This window comes from Caloenas nicobarica, chromosome 20, assembly GCF_036013445.1.
Source record: "Caloenas nicobarica isolate bCalNic1 chromosome 20, bCalNic1.hap1, whole genome shotgun sequence".
Lineage (NCBI taxonomy): Eukaryota > Metazoa > Chordata > Aves > Columbiformes > Columbidae > Caloenas > Caloenas nicobarica.
In genome coordinates this window covers 3,028,568-3,040,570 of record NC_088264.1, presented here as the reverse complement: position 1 = coordinate 3,040,570, position 12,003 = coordinate 3,028,568, and the positions used below count along the sequence as shown (strand labels likewise).

General features: G+C 48.5%; 1 protein-coding gene across 2 annotated transcripts in view; it reads left to right on the top strand.

Moving 5' to 3' along the window:
- Nucleotides 1–4,673: 4,673 nt before the first annotated feature.
- C20H1orf21 (chromosome 20 C1orf21 homolog) overlaps nt 4,674–12,003 on the top strand; it is a 109,769-nt gene continuing 102,439 nt past the window's right edge. The window contains exon 1 of one of the 2 annotated variants that reach the window (XM_065649105.1): nt 4,674–4,854. The gene's annotated coding sequence lies outside the window, so the exon portion shown is untranslated. Of the gene's footprint in view, nt 4,855–6,880; nt 6,981–12,003 lie in introns of those variants that run through there. The other variant, XM_065649106.1, reaches the window with a different exon arrangement.

The following is a 12,003-nucleotide window of genomic DNA, read 5'->3' as shown; positions in this document are numbered from 1 at the left end:
GCTCACACGGTTTAGACACCAGAAGTTAGGTGCCTGTGCTCGTGCTGGTTATCCCAGCAAAACACAAGCCCCCAGGAGGACATCCCTTTCATCCTAAGAGAAATCAGGCTCCGAAGGTCCTTATTTCTCTCCACTGACTTTAAAAGGAGCCACGGGTGACTTGCTGGAGCACAGACATCTAACTCTGAGGTGCCTGGGGTAAGGCAGACAAATCCTGCCCTACAGCTCCATATCACAGCCTATACGCAAAAATCACGATAAAAATGCGTTCGTGATTAATCACGTACCCATACAAGTTGTGAAACTCAAAGTAATAGTTCCCTTATCAACTATAATATACACTTTCCGTCAGTTTAATGTTTTCTGTAAAGGTGCGTAGCAACAACTGCTCCAAGAGAGCTCAGTTTTTTGGACCAAGTTACAATTTCTAAGGGAATCATAACTTTGCCTTGATTTGAATGCAATTAAGTTCTCCGCCACAATAGCAGCACAATGACAAAGAATTTTTTTTTTCTTTATTTCCTCAGCTTGGAAATTAAAAGGGAAGAACACGTAATGTTGCACAACGAACTAGACCTTCAATCCCACATGGACAGCAGCATTCTCAGGTCAGTGTGCTCTTCTTTCTGGTATGAAAAGTGATGCAGACAAATCTATGTATATATACATATTTTTAATACCCACTTCTAGTCCATGAAAAGAAGGATGCTGTGTTAGCAGCTAAAACATGGCCTCTTAGCCATGGCTCGTAGCTTTGCTTCCCAGGCCCACTCTGTGTTTCAGGTCACTTTATTGAATCGTTGTTTGCACATCTGAGATGTTGAGGCCTGAGACCCTGATGTAATAAAAGTCGTGGTCAGGTTTAACCGTGCGCATGGTGCACAGTCCCTTGCCCCATTGCTGATAAATGGCCTGGGTAGAACACAAATGATGGCTTCACTCATGCCAGCCTTTACTGTTCGAAGCCGTCCTTCAGCTAGTTATGAACTTGGGATATATATTTTTTTTTTTTCTGGTGCATTAAAATACACAGAATATCCCCTAATGCTTCATTATGGTTATAGCTACCATTTTTTTGCTTATGTTCTTGCAAACAGCATTTTTATGGTCCTGTGAAAGTCTGATTTACTTAAAATTTAACAATGCTTATCTCCTAATGTTGTAGTCTCCAGATTCAACATCAGCAGTTAAGACGTTACCATAACAAGTAAACTGCTATTATTGTACCACGACCATCCTGCCGAGGAACCATTACGCAGCAACTCTTACCTCCCATGGCACCAGCCCAACCCTTTCCCAAAGACCCAGACAGCAAAATGCAACATAAAGTGCCCTGTGTGAGGGGTGGCTTCCCAAAAACCCTTCCCGTTCCAGGCGGGCTCTGGAAAGACGAAAATGTTCTTGGTTTTTTGCTCCTAATGCAGTAACGCGCATAACTCAGCGTGTGCTTTGGATCCAATTCTGCACCGTGAAAAAAGGAATATTTTTGCTGATGAACCCGAGCAGACCATAGTATCCGGTCCTTGGTTGTCACTAATTTCCTGTCTATTCAGATTGTACGTTGCTTTGTTAGAGAAATCGTATAGCAAGTGGTGGGGGTTTCTGACAAACGGTGCCTCCAGGAACGCAAATCAAGTTCATCGTGGTCGGTTTATCCTATTATAGTATAGGCACATGGTCTATAACTCCAGTCCCAGCGCAAAATATATTTTAGGCTAAGAAACTCAGTGTATTAACTTCAGCAGTATCTGTGTTGCATCAAAATTGTTCAACAACTGAAAACTAAAGTTGCTGCTTGTTTTTCCCTCTCTCTGCCTTTGACTGAAATTAATAGACAGTTTTGCACAGTCATTACTCTGGGATTAGGACCTCAGAATTAGATGTACTGACAAGGATCTTTTGGTCCTGTTGATACAGCATCCAAGATGTGCGTGGCTTATCTGAGGGCTTATCTACCTGTTTTGTCTTATCTTGCCTAACTGCAAGCCCAGCTATAAAGAGAATAATTTAATCCGAAGAGTAACTAAACAAATACTGGATATAGAACTGGGATCAGTAAAGATTTTCCGAAAATTCCCAGGGGTGTCTGTAGGTTTCTCCTACACCTGGCCTTGCTTTCTGTCCTGGGTTTTTAATGTAGGCCCTGTTCTGTGATGACGAAAGAGTGAAAAAGGAAATCCAGGAGAATTATGCGGCTTTGAGTAATGCAGACTCTTTTTCGATATTTCAGCCTCCTTTTTGCACTCTGAACAGGCTCAGTGAGGTGAATGAGAGCAGTTCATGTTTCCAAGGACATTACTTATTCTAAGGTAATTATTTATCGGTTAAGATGCATTTTCTAAATACTCTGAGAATTTGTGATCCATTATTTTTCTTTATTGCAGATTAACACCATTTCCATTTTAATGATGATAGTGAATGCAACGAGCAGGGCCAGACTGTGCAAAACAAACATCCACTAATTTGTAATAATTTCAATATGTAAAGCTAGACTTTGATGTTAAAGCACCATTAAAAAGAAGCCGGGAAGTTTACGCGTCTGTTCCTGTATCGCTTGTCAAGCAGCAGAACAGCTCAAAGAGCAGCTTGTTGATTTACAGCATCAAACCCACCTCAGCAAGTTCGCCCACTTGTAAAAATTTTTGGTACGTGACATCTTCAAATTTTACAGGACATGGAGAATCCAGGTGATCGAGAGGTTATATTTACAAAGACCTTTGAATATCAGCACGTTTAGGAAATAGTTCAACGTTTTGGAACTATTATTCTTAAAGGGAACATGAATTTGTCATTGTGGAGTGTACGTTAGCATCCCCCAGGCAGGGTCTAGATGATACCAATTAATCAGAGTCTTTAAACTGTTCCTGGCAGCAGTTTGTGCAGCGTTTTGGTTCTTCTTCTGAATTAATCGGGAAAAATGTGCAACAATTTCACTTATTTATCTGTAAGCCGAGCCATGACTTCTCTAGTTTCTCCCATTTCTGAGATGTAGAACTTCATTAAAATACCAGGAAATCACCGGTACCTTTTAGAAAATAAAACAGGATAACTTAGGCATTTGCAATAATTTTCAGGCTTGGAACACAGACAGTTGTGCTGATAATAACTCCCTGATTAGGGTAACAGTTAATTTTTTACCAACAACAAGTAGGACACGGGTACAACACGTATACCTTTGGCACAGATGAGTGAATTGTATTCCCATTTTTAGAGACAAGAAGGCAGAGAGATCCCTAAAAGCATCGCTTCATTGATCTAACTTAGGCAACACGCGTGGTACACACGCTTTCACGGCGGCAGCCTGATGAAAGCCAAATTTTTTTTTTTTTTTAAATAAATGGGCCAAATTGATATTTCTACACCAGTTTTATCCGCTCTTTTAAGAGGCTTCTTGTTTTCGGTGCTCCCTTTTTACACTTTGCATCTTCAAGGCTTGTTCTACACGCACAGCAGCTGTAACGCTTTTATCTCTCCCTGTGTGTTTTGTGTTATGGTACTAAAAATGCTCTTCTGCAAATGTCAGTGACTATGGCAGTATAATGTGAGTACGAGCGTGATAGAAGTCCACAATCCCACTACGATTGCATCCACAGTGGAAACAATGTACATCAGCCTGGGTAAAAATCATGCTCTAATCAGACGGATCCATCAAAATAGAAATAAGGCGCAAATCAAGCCAAGAAATAACCTCTCATAGTGTGAAATTTCAGATTTTGAAAAGGCACAAACTCACCACCTTTCTCCAGCAGTTTTGCGTGTTTCTTCTTTTTCTTATAATAATAATTTTATCTTTGTAAAAATCCCAGCAGTCCATGGGAAAAGACAAATTGGCCAGTGGGCAGATTTTATTTTTACAGATTTCCAGAACGACTATAAAAACGACACGATGCCAAAACAAAGCATTGGGAAGGGCACATTTTTTAATGCGGGTTTACAGCCGCTTCACGGGCAGTTATGAGACGGCATTGTTTTCAAACGGCTCCATCGCTCTCCCAACCTGTTTCGCACCTGCCCTGCGGCCCCGTTCCCCCGCAACAGCCCCTCGGCCCGGGGGAGCGATGCGGGAGCAGTGCGGGAGCGATGCGGGAGAGGTGCGGGAGAGATGCGGGGGAGATGCGGGGGAGATGTGGGAGAGATGCGGGAGCGGTGCGGGAGGGATGCGGGAGAGATGCGGGAGCGGTGTGGGAGAGATGCGGGAGAGATGTGGGAGCGATGCAAGAGTGATGCAGGAGCGGTGCAGGAGAGATGCGGGAGAGATGCGGGAGTGATGCGGGAGAGATGCGGGAGCGATGCGAGAGAGATGTGGGAGAGATGCGGGAGCGGTGCGGGAGAGATGCGGGAGCGGTGCGGGAGGGATGCGGGAGAGATGCGAGAGAGATGCGGGAGTGATGCGAGACAGATGCGGGAGCAGTGTGGGAGCGGTGCGGGAGCGGTGCGGGAGAGATGCGGGAGAGATGCGGGAGAGATGCGAGAGAGATGCGAGAGAGATGCGGGAGCGGTGCGGGAGCGGTGCGGGAGGGATCCGGGAGCGGCGCGGGATCGAACCGCGGTCCCCCGCAGCCCCCGGGCGGGCGGAGCGCTCGGCCCCGGCGGCGCGCAGGGCGGGCGGAGCTTCGCGGCTCCTCCCCGCGGCCTCTCCCCGCCTCCCCGCCGTGACGGCCGGCCGCTCCCCGCCGCCCCTTCCCCGCCCCGGCTCGCCGAGAGGCCGCTCCGCTCCCGGCCGCCGCCGCCGCCGCTCTCGCACACTTTAGTTGGAGCCGCCCGCTCCCCCCCGCGCCTTCCCCGTCCTCTCCAGCCCGGGCCCAGCGCGGATTCTCCGCGGCGGAGGAGCCGCTCCGGGCGGCGGCTCGGGAGGTGAGCGTCCCGCGGGGGCGGCGGGGGAGCAGCCGCGGGGCCGGGGGCGCCGCTTCCCCCGGCGGGGAGGCCCGGGGCTGGGCGGGCGGCGCTCCGGGCCGGGCTCCGTGTGGGTGCCCCCCCCGGCACCGCGGGGCCGCCGCGCAGCCCTTTTATTCCCTTATTTCTCCGTCTCCCGATCCGCGCCCCCCCCGTCCCACCCCGCGCCTGCTCCGGGCGATGTTTTATTCATGCCCCCGCCGGGCTTTGTACGGGCAGCGGGCGCTTTCCGCGGTTCGCCAAGCGCTGCCAGACCCCGGGGCTGGCGGGGCCGGGGGTCGTGGTTTGGAGGCCAAATGGTTGCAGGGCGGGCGAGGTTTTCCCGTCCTGGGGGTCGAGCGGCATCTGTTTGCTTCTTGGGGTGCTCGCCTTGGCCGTGGCCCCCAGCTGGGGTGAAGCTGGGGGGGTCTCTCGCTGCATTTCCCTCCGTTTGCAGGAGGGACGTCGCTCTGCTGGCTTCGTGCAGAAGAAAGAAGTCACTGCAAGGCTTTCCGTAGCAGATTTTATACGTGTATATCTATCTATCTATCTATCTATCTATCTATCTATCTATCTATCTATCTATCGATATATAGATATATAGATATATAGATATATCTATCTATATACCTATATCTATATAGAAATAGATATATAGATATATCTATCTATATATCTATATATCTATATCTATATATCTATATATAGATATATCTATATAGATATAGATATATAGATATATCTATATAGATATAGATATATAGATATATCTTCTCTTTCAAGGGTCCAGCAGCAAGGCTGTTGCAACACCAAATGCCCGTAAGCCAGGCGGCACTTACACCGCCGCCGAGTTAACTGTAGATGTCAGACTGTGCTTGCACCGATGCGTGATGTCAGCTCCGTAATAACGCGCGGAAATGGGGCATTCGGTGCGGGCTGGAGCGCGGCGGAGGCAGCGCAGAGCCGGCTGGCGCGGACAGACTCGGCGGAGCCTCTTTCTTGGCTAGCGCAGGGCCTGCCAGTCCTCAGGCACATCGTAGGGGCGCTGGGATAATTGTCACCGATTCGTGGGCGACTGCGGGCTCGGAGGAGCAGATATTTGCGCCGGGAGCAGAGATACGTAGCTCGCTCTCCTCCGCAAAGTATTCAGATACGTGTTGGCTAGAGAGTCATTTGGCGATGCCTGTCTGGTCTGTAACTTCTGCCGTGAAGGTGTCAGTCGGGGACGAATTTTGTCGTGTGCTGTAGAAGGCTGCCTGCGGTCAGTAGGCGGTTTCGTATCAGCCCCCGCTACCGCCTCTTGTTTTCCCGTGAGCTGGTCGTGCAGGGCTGAACTAAAACTGAGAGATGCTAAAACACCTTCCTCGGTTTGCCCGCCCTTCGCCTTCCCCATGCCCTGGTTGCCTGGATTTCAATGGCAGAATTCTGGTCCTGAGCCTGTTCAAAGAAATATGCGTGTTTTGGTTTTGCTTTTCTAACTCGGTGTTTGACAATAGCCGCAAGGCTGCATGTTTCTGAAGATGCCCCGTGTGTGGGGGCTGGAGGTATTTGCCCTTTGGTACGAGGGCACCGATACTGCTCCATGTTGTTTAACCTTATATTAAGCGTCGCATGACGAGGCGGCTCGATTTGTTTAAGAGTTTGTGATGATGCAATGCAATCATAACCGTAGATCTCATTGTCTGAAGAATCTTTCAACGCTACTGTGTCTCGGGAGGTGCTTCATGTGTGTTTATTTCCAAGAGGCGCAGGCGTGGATGAGCAGTATTTGATATTTCGAGGTGGGAGGGCGGGAGCACTTTGGCACTGGCGCTTTAAGTTGTAATTTATGGGTGCGACGTCAGGCGGTAGATAAGCTTTTATGGGATCTGCCACGTAAATCGTGGCCTTTGTTTATATACGCGCAATTACTTGTTTTGAAAATCCACGCTGGACAGTTTGCCCAATGGCCTGCGCCGGAGCTGTGAATAAGGCCCAGCGGAACGCGCTTTAATTGCGCCGTGCTGCTCAGCGGTTGAAAACATTTTGCTTCACCTCGCGCGCCAGGCGCGAAGCCCGCGTGCTGCGATGTGCCTCGTGCGGCTGTCGGCTCTGGAAGCGCTGGCCAGGTGCTTTTATTTTCTTCTTTCTCCATCATCCTTTTTTTTTTTTTTTTTTTTTTTTTTTTAAAAGAAATGGGGTGCTGATTTCAACTCATCCGTGCCCGAGAGAGCAGCTTGGTTGTTTAAGGCTGCTGTAGTTTGTTATGCAATCGGATTAACAAAGGTTGAAATGATCGTTCAGCTTTGGGTAAACGAGCGATACGCGTAACGACGCGGATTAGGGCGACTGTTTACATGGAAGAGCCGCGCTGCAGTTAGCGCCTCGCGAACGCTGGGCAAAACCGCGATGAGGGGGCACGGTAACACAGCGAACACATTTTTTTTTTTTGGTAAACTCGGGGATTATAACGCGCTCGCTATTGATCGTCTGTGCTCCCGGAGCTCCTGTGGTGCGCTGGGTGCGGCCTGCACGCGCGGGCAAACGTCATCGAGCTGACAAGCGAAGGCCTTGGCAAACGGCGTTGTGCAGAGCCCGGCGGTGCCCGCGGCGGGAGTCGTGTCCGGGAGGATACGCCCGCTCTTTTTAGAGCGCGTGACGGCGGCAGGTGTTGGGGGAAAGGAGGAATAACTGGCTCCCGGCGGTCAGGCTGCCGCAGCCGTGGTGTTGGTGTCGGAGCCCGAGCCCTGCCGGCCTTGCTCTCGTTTCGGGGAAAGGTAACGTACCCCCGAGGGTGCTGCTCTTCCGTCTTTCAGCAGAAGATGATGGAACAGCACTACATTTTGGACATCCATGCCAAAAGTATGCTAGAATTTATTTTTTTTTTTTTTTTTTAAATTATCACTGTACTCATTTCCCTATATAAGCAGGAATCTAAATGCAATTGGACTTTGCAGGCGCTCGCACTTACCAGCGTGCTGCTGGCTGATCTTTGTGCTGTACGGCGTATTCGTGACCAGACGTCCGCAAACACGTTTTGGGTACGCGGAACCCCGCTTCAGGGAGTCGGTGGTGCTGTTCAGGCCGTTTTACCGTGGGCTGTTCAGAGAGGAGGCAGTGCGGGATGTGACACGCCATCAGTAATTTTAAGATGATTTCTTTTGCCGGTATTAGTCTCACTTCAGCTCCAATTTATTAACAGGGTGGTATCTTGTTGTCGTCGATATTGTGGGCTGAATAAAAGCAGTTATTCTTGATCAGACTAGAGGTCTGTCTAGCTCAGATCTTTCCTGATGGGGCCGCTTACAGGTGCATAGGAAAAGTGAACTACAGAGTTCTCCTGCGGCCACGGCTCAAGGAGATCTTTGGGCTGGCGGTTCCGTTGCAGCTGTTGTGTTTAGTAGCTGCCGATGGATTGTCATCCCTGAAAAATGTCTGATTTGCTTGGAAAACCTTTACGGTACTAGCATTCACAACGTGCCGTGTCGGCGAACTCCTGATACAATCGTGCGCTCTGGAAAGGGTTTTATTTTCTTCGTTTTACAGCTTGCCATTTGAAGTGCCTGCTTTGTGATTTTTATATGAATTCTGGAAGAGTATCTTCCTTTTTAGATTTTTAGATGGAAAAGTACTATGTGTGGGGATGTTAACAGGTGTTAGAATATATATATAAAGATAACTGCTGTATGTTTGCAGCAAGGTATGCTCCCAGCCCCATTTACAGTCACCTTTCATAGACAGGTACTGTTACAGCTGTCGCATTTAGGTGATTGTATGCAAAAAAAAAAGTTCAAATACAAGAAGTGATGCGATTTCTGCAGCTATACATCCCATACATATGTTGCAGTAAGTCTTAGTTCGGAACGACGGGCTATAGAAGAGTCACTGGATGCCAAGAAGTGACTCCAGCGGTGGCGTTTGAAGTTCTCGCCAAAATAAATCTTTGCAGGGTATCTGGTGCAACATTTTAGGGGATGTGGCAAGGATGCGGGGAACAGAGTTGAAAAATTGTGTTGAAGAGCTCAAAGTTAAGAAATACAGATTCCAATAAGTGCAGCACCGTGCAGTAAAAACAGCGGCTTTGTCTCTGAATTATTCTTTACATCGGCTTTCAACATGCCATCCTGGACCATTTCAGGAATAGGTGCGTGTTTAGAAGTTGTATTTTAAAATGCACTTTTCCTTCGTGTGGCAGGGAAGCAGGATCTTTTGCTGCGAATTGACTTACGGTGTTTGCTCTTTTTACCGGTGGTCCAGGAGTCTGTGTGGGGGTTTGGTACTGGTGGTAGTGGCAGCTACGTTTGGTGTGTTAAAAGAAGCCCTTCGAAGGTGGGTAATTTATTTTTTATTATTATTTTGGCAGCTTCTGAAATCCTATTGATTAAAAGTGGGTGAAATTTTCATGATTTTTAAAGCAAAAGAACATCCCCATCTTGTCATTTCTACTGTTATTCCACCCTTCAGCCTGCAAAACTTGTGATTAAAGTGGGTGGAATTTCAGCTCGCTGGTTAATGGGTGGGATAATAGTAGAGAGTGACCAGACAAGCATTTTCTGTTTGTTTTTTAAAAAGAGAGGCACTTGCATAACGATGCTCTACCCAACAACAGCGCATGCATATGGATAAGATCTCTGCAACAGCGTGTTAATTCAGCAGCATCCCTTGCCTGCGCGTCTGCTGCCGCTTGCTTCAAAGGAAAGTAATTCTGGAGTGAAAAGACGCCAGTGCCAAGTGGTTTAACTGCAGTATTGGTCCAGTCCTGAACAGGCAGGGCTCTGGGTTAGAGGTTTGGAGAAATAGATTTTTAAACCATTAGGAGCCCTGAGTGTTTTTAATCTGAATTAGGGAAAACCATTCCTTCTATTTTATGGAGCACTGTCTGTGTTTTGAGTTGCTGGCAGAGATTCATCTCTTAATGTGTGGTGTGTGCTTAGTAAAACTGAGGCCCCATTTTTGAGAGTGGAAAGCTATTGCTAATAAAAAAAAAACCCAACAAACCAAAGCAATGAAAACGTCCGGAAGCATCAGGATCGCATCAGTGTCCTTCCTCTTGCTATGGAAGTGGCCTCAGTTTGTTTTGGTTGGTTGTGTGGTGGTGGGTTTTTTTTTTCCTGACACTGTGTCTCTAACAGAAAGTAATAGACTTTATCCATCAAGTCTGGAAAAAGATAAAAAGTAAGTTCGCTTGTCATATGTATTTAATAGGAAAAGAAATTTCCAGGATCTATATATACAGGTGGGCATTTTCCCAAAGGGGTGTGTTAGGGGTGGAGGCTGTAACCGTGTCGTCACTCACCAAAATTCTACCCCTGGCCATATCTATAAATACCGCAGCCTCACCCCTTTGACTCTGTGAAATGATACGTGGCCGGAATCATTTCATACATCAGGACATGAAAGGGCCTCGGTGAACTTGCGCTTTTATAATAAACAAGAAGTTTATCCAGGTTGCTCACTGGAGGAGTTTACCCACACAAAGACAGCTCTTCATTCATTCTTTCAGACTTTTCTCCTTAGGAGTTTTATCTCGTCTCATCCCAAGTGGTGTTTCGTTGTTTTTGTGTTGTTTTTTTTTTTTGTTAATAAAAGCAAAACAACTTTAACGTGATTCTGCAGGTTTGACAGACGGACCTCTGTGTTTCAGACCCGTGGCTAATTAGATTTGCGGAGCCTGTGCGATTCGGGTGGCGGGCAGGGAGGTTGTTCGGGCGGGAGGACGCGGAGGAAGGAACGAGGGGCTCTCGCCGCCTTTCTGGTGACGGCAGCAGCATTTTCTGTGGGCTTGGCAGGTTTCTAGAGGATGCGCTGATGTTGCTGCGCCATTCCCGGGAAAACAGGCTTATGGAAGTTCGCCGATTTGTTCGGAGAATCCCTTTTAAATCGCCGCTCGATAGAGCGGTGAATATGGGGTGTTTGCGCGAGAAAACAGTCCGAGGGAGGAATCGGCTGGTCAACAAAATAAATGCTGGTTTTTTAAGGGCTGTAAGCCCGTTTCAGCTTGGACTTTGAGGGATGGCCGAGATGTTCCTCTCTTCGGGCAATGCCTGGTTTGCATCCTGCCGCTTGGTTTGGTCCCCAGGCCCGTTCGTCTCAGCTGCATCTTCCAGGGGACGCAGCTCACGTGCCGCAAATGTGCCGGCGGGACGCGTGGGAGCTCGCTCTGCTGTTGGGGATGGATGTACCCGGCGTTCTCCGAAATAGGACGGTGGAAGATGTGGTTTGGGGGCGCAGGTGGTGATGCCGAAGGACTGGGGACCGTTCCTGTCCTTCCAGTGCGGTAGCTGTGGTCGGGGGGTGCCCGGAGGCTCAGCCTTCTCCTCCGAGCCTTTGTTTTTGCAGGAATCCGAAACAGCAGAACCCAAGCTGCTGAATAAGCCAGACGGAATCCAAGCAAGCAGATCTGGACGTTCTCCCCTTCGCCCACCACAGAAATACGGGAGAAACTCATTTCGGGGACTTGTTTTTTTAGCGGGTGAGAGCAAAGGCAACCAGGCTTTTCTATTCTTTGTTATTTTTAGCGGACTTCTTATGGGAGTAGCTGCGTGTTTGTGTTTGGTTTTTTCCTTATGATTTCTGTTTTTAAATTACTACCTAGTTTTCAGGTGTGGGAGCCTATCATTTAAAAGCGCCTGGCCAGCACTACTGAAACGAAAATAAAAACCTCCCAACGGACAAGCTTCTGAGATAATTTCTGTTGGTTTTCCTCTGTTTAAAAACAATAAATAAGAGGAAGCCATATCCGTTCTGCCTCGGTCATGTCAGATAAGCTATATCTTTGAGAATAAAAAGTCGTGATGGTTGTGGGAGGAAGGGAGCGCTTTCTATTGTCTCAAGCGTTGCAGCAGAGGGTGCTAATTAAGCAGCAAACAAACTGGGTTTTTGGGGGAGTTTGCTATCGCGAACGTTTTGTTTGGAAGGGCTGTGTGAGCGACACGCGCAGGCGCTCGCCTAGAGGTAAATCGGCCCCAAATCAGCCCCGTTTCAGCGGGCAGAAATCTGCCGGGGAAGCTTTGGAAAGGGCAGGAGCCGGTCCGCGTGTGCCGGAGCGGATCGCGAAGCCCCGAGCAAAGACGTCAGCAGCGGCTGTGGTCCCCGGCGCGGACGGACGGACTGACGGACGGACTGACGGACGGACTGACGGACGGGCCAAGG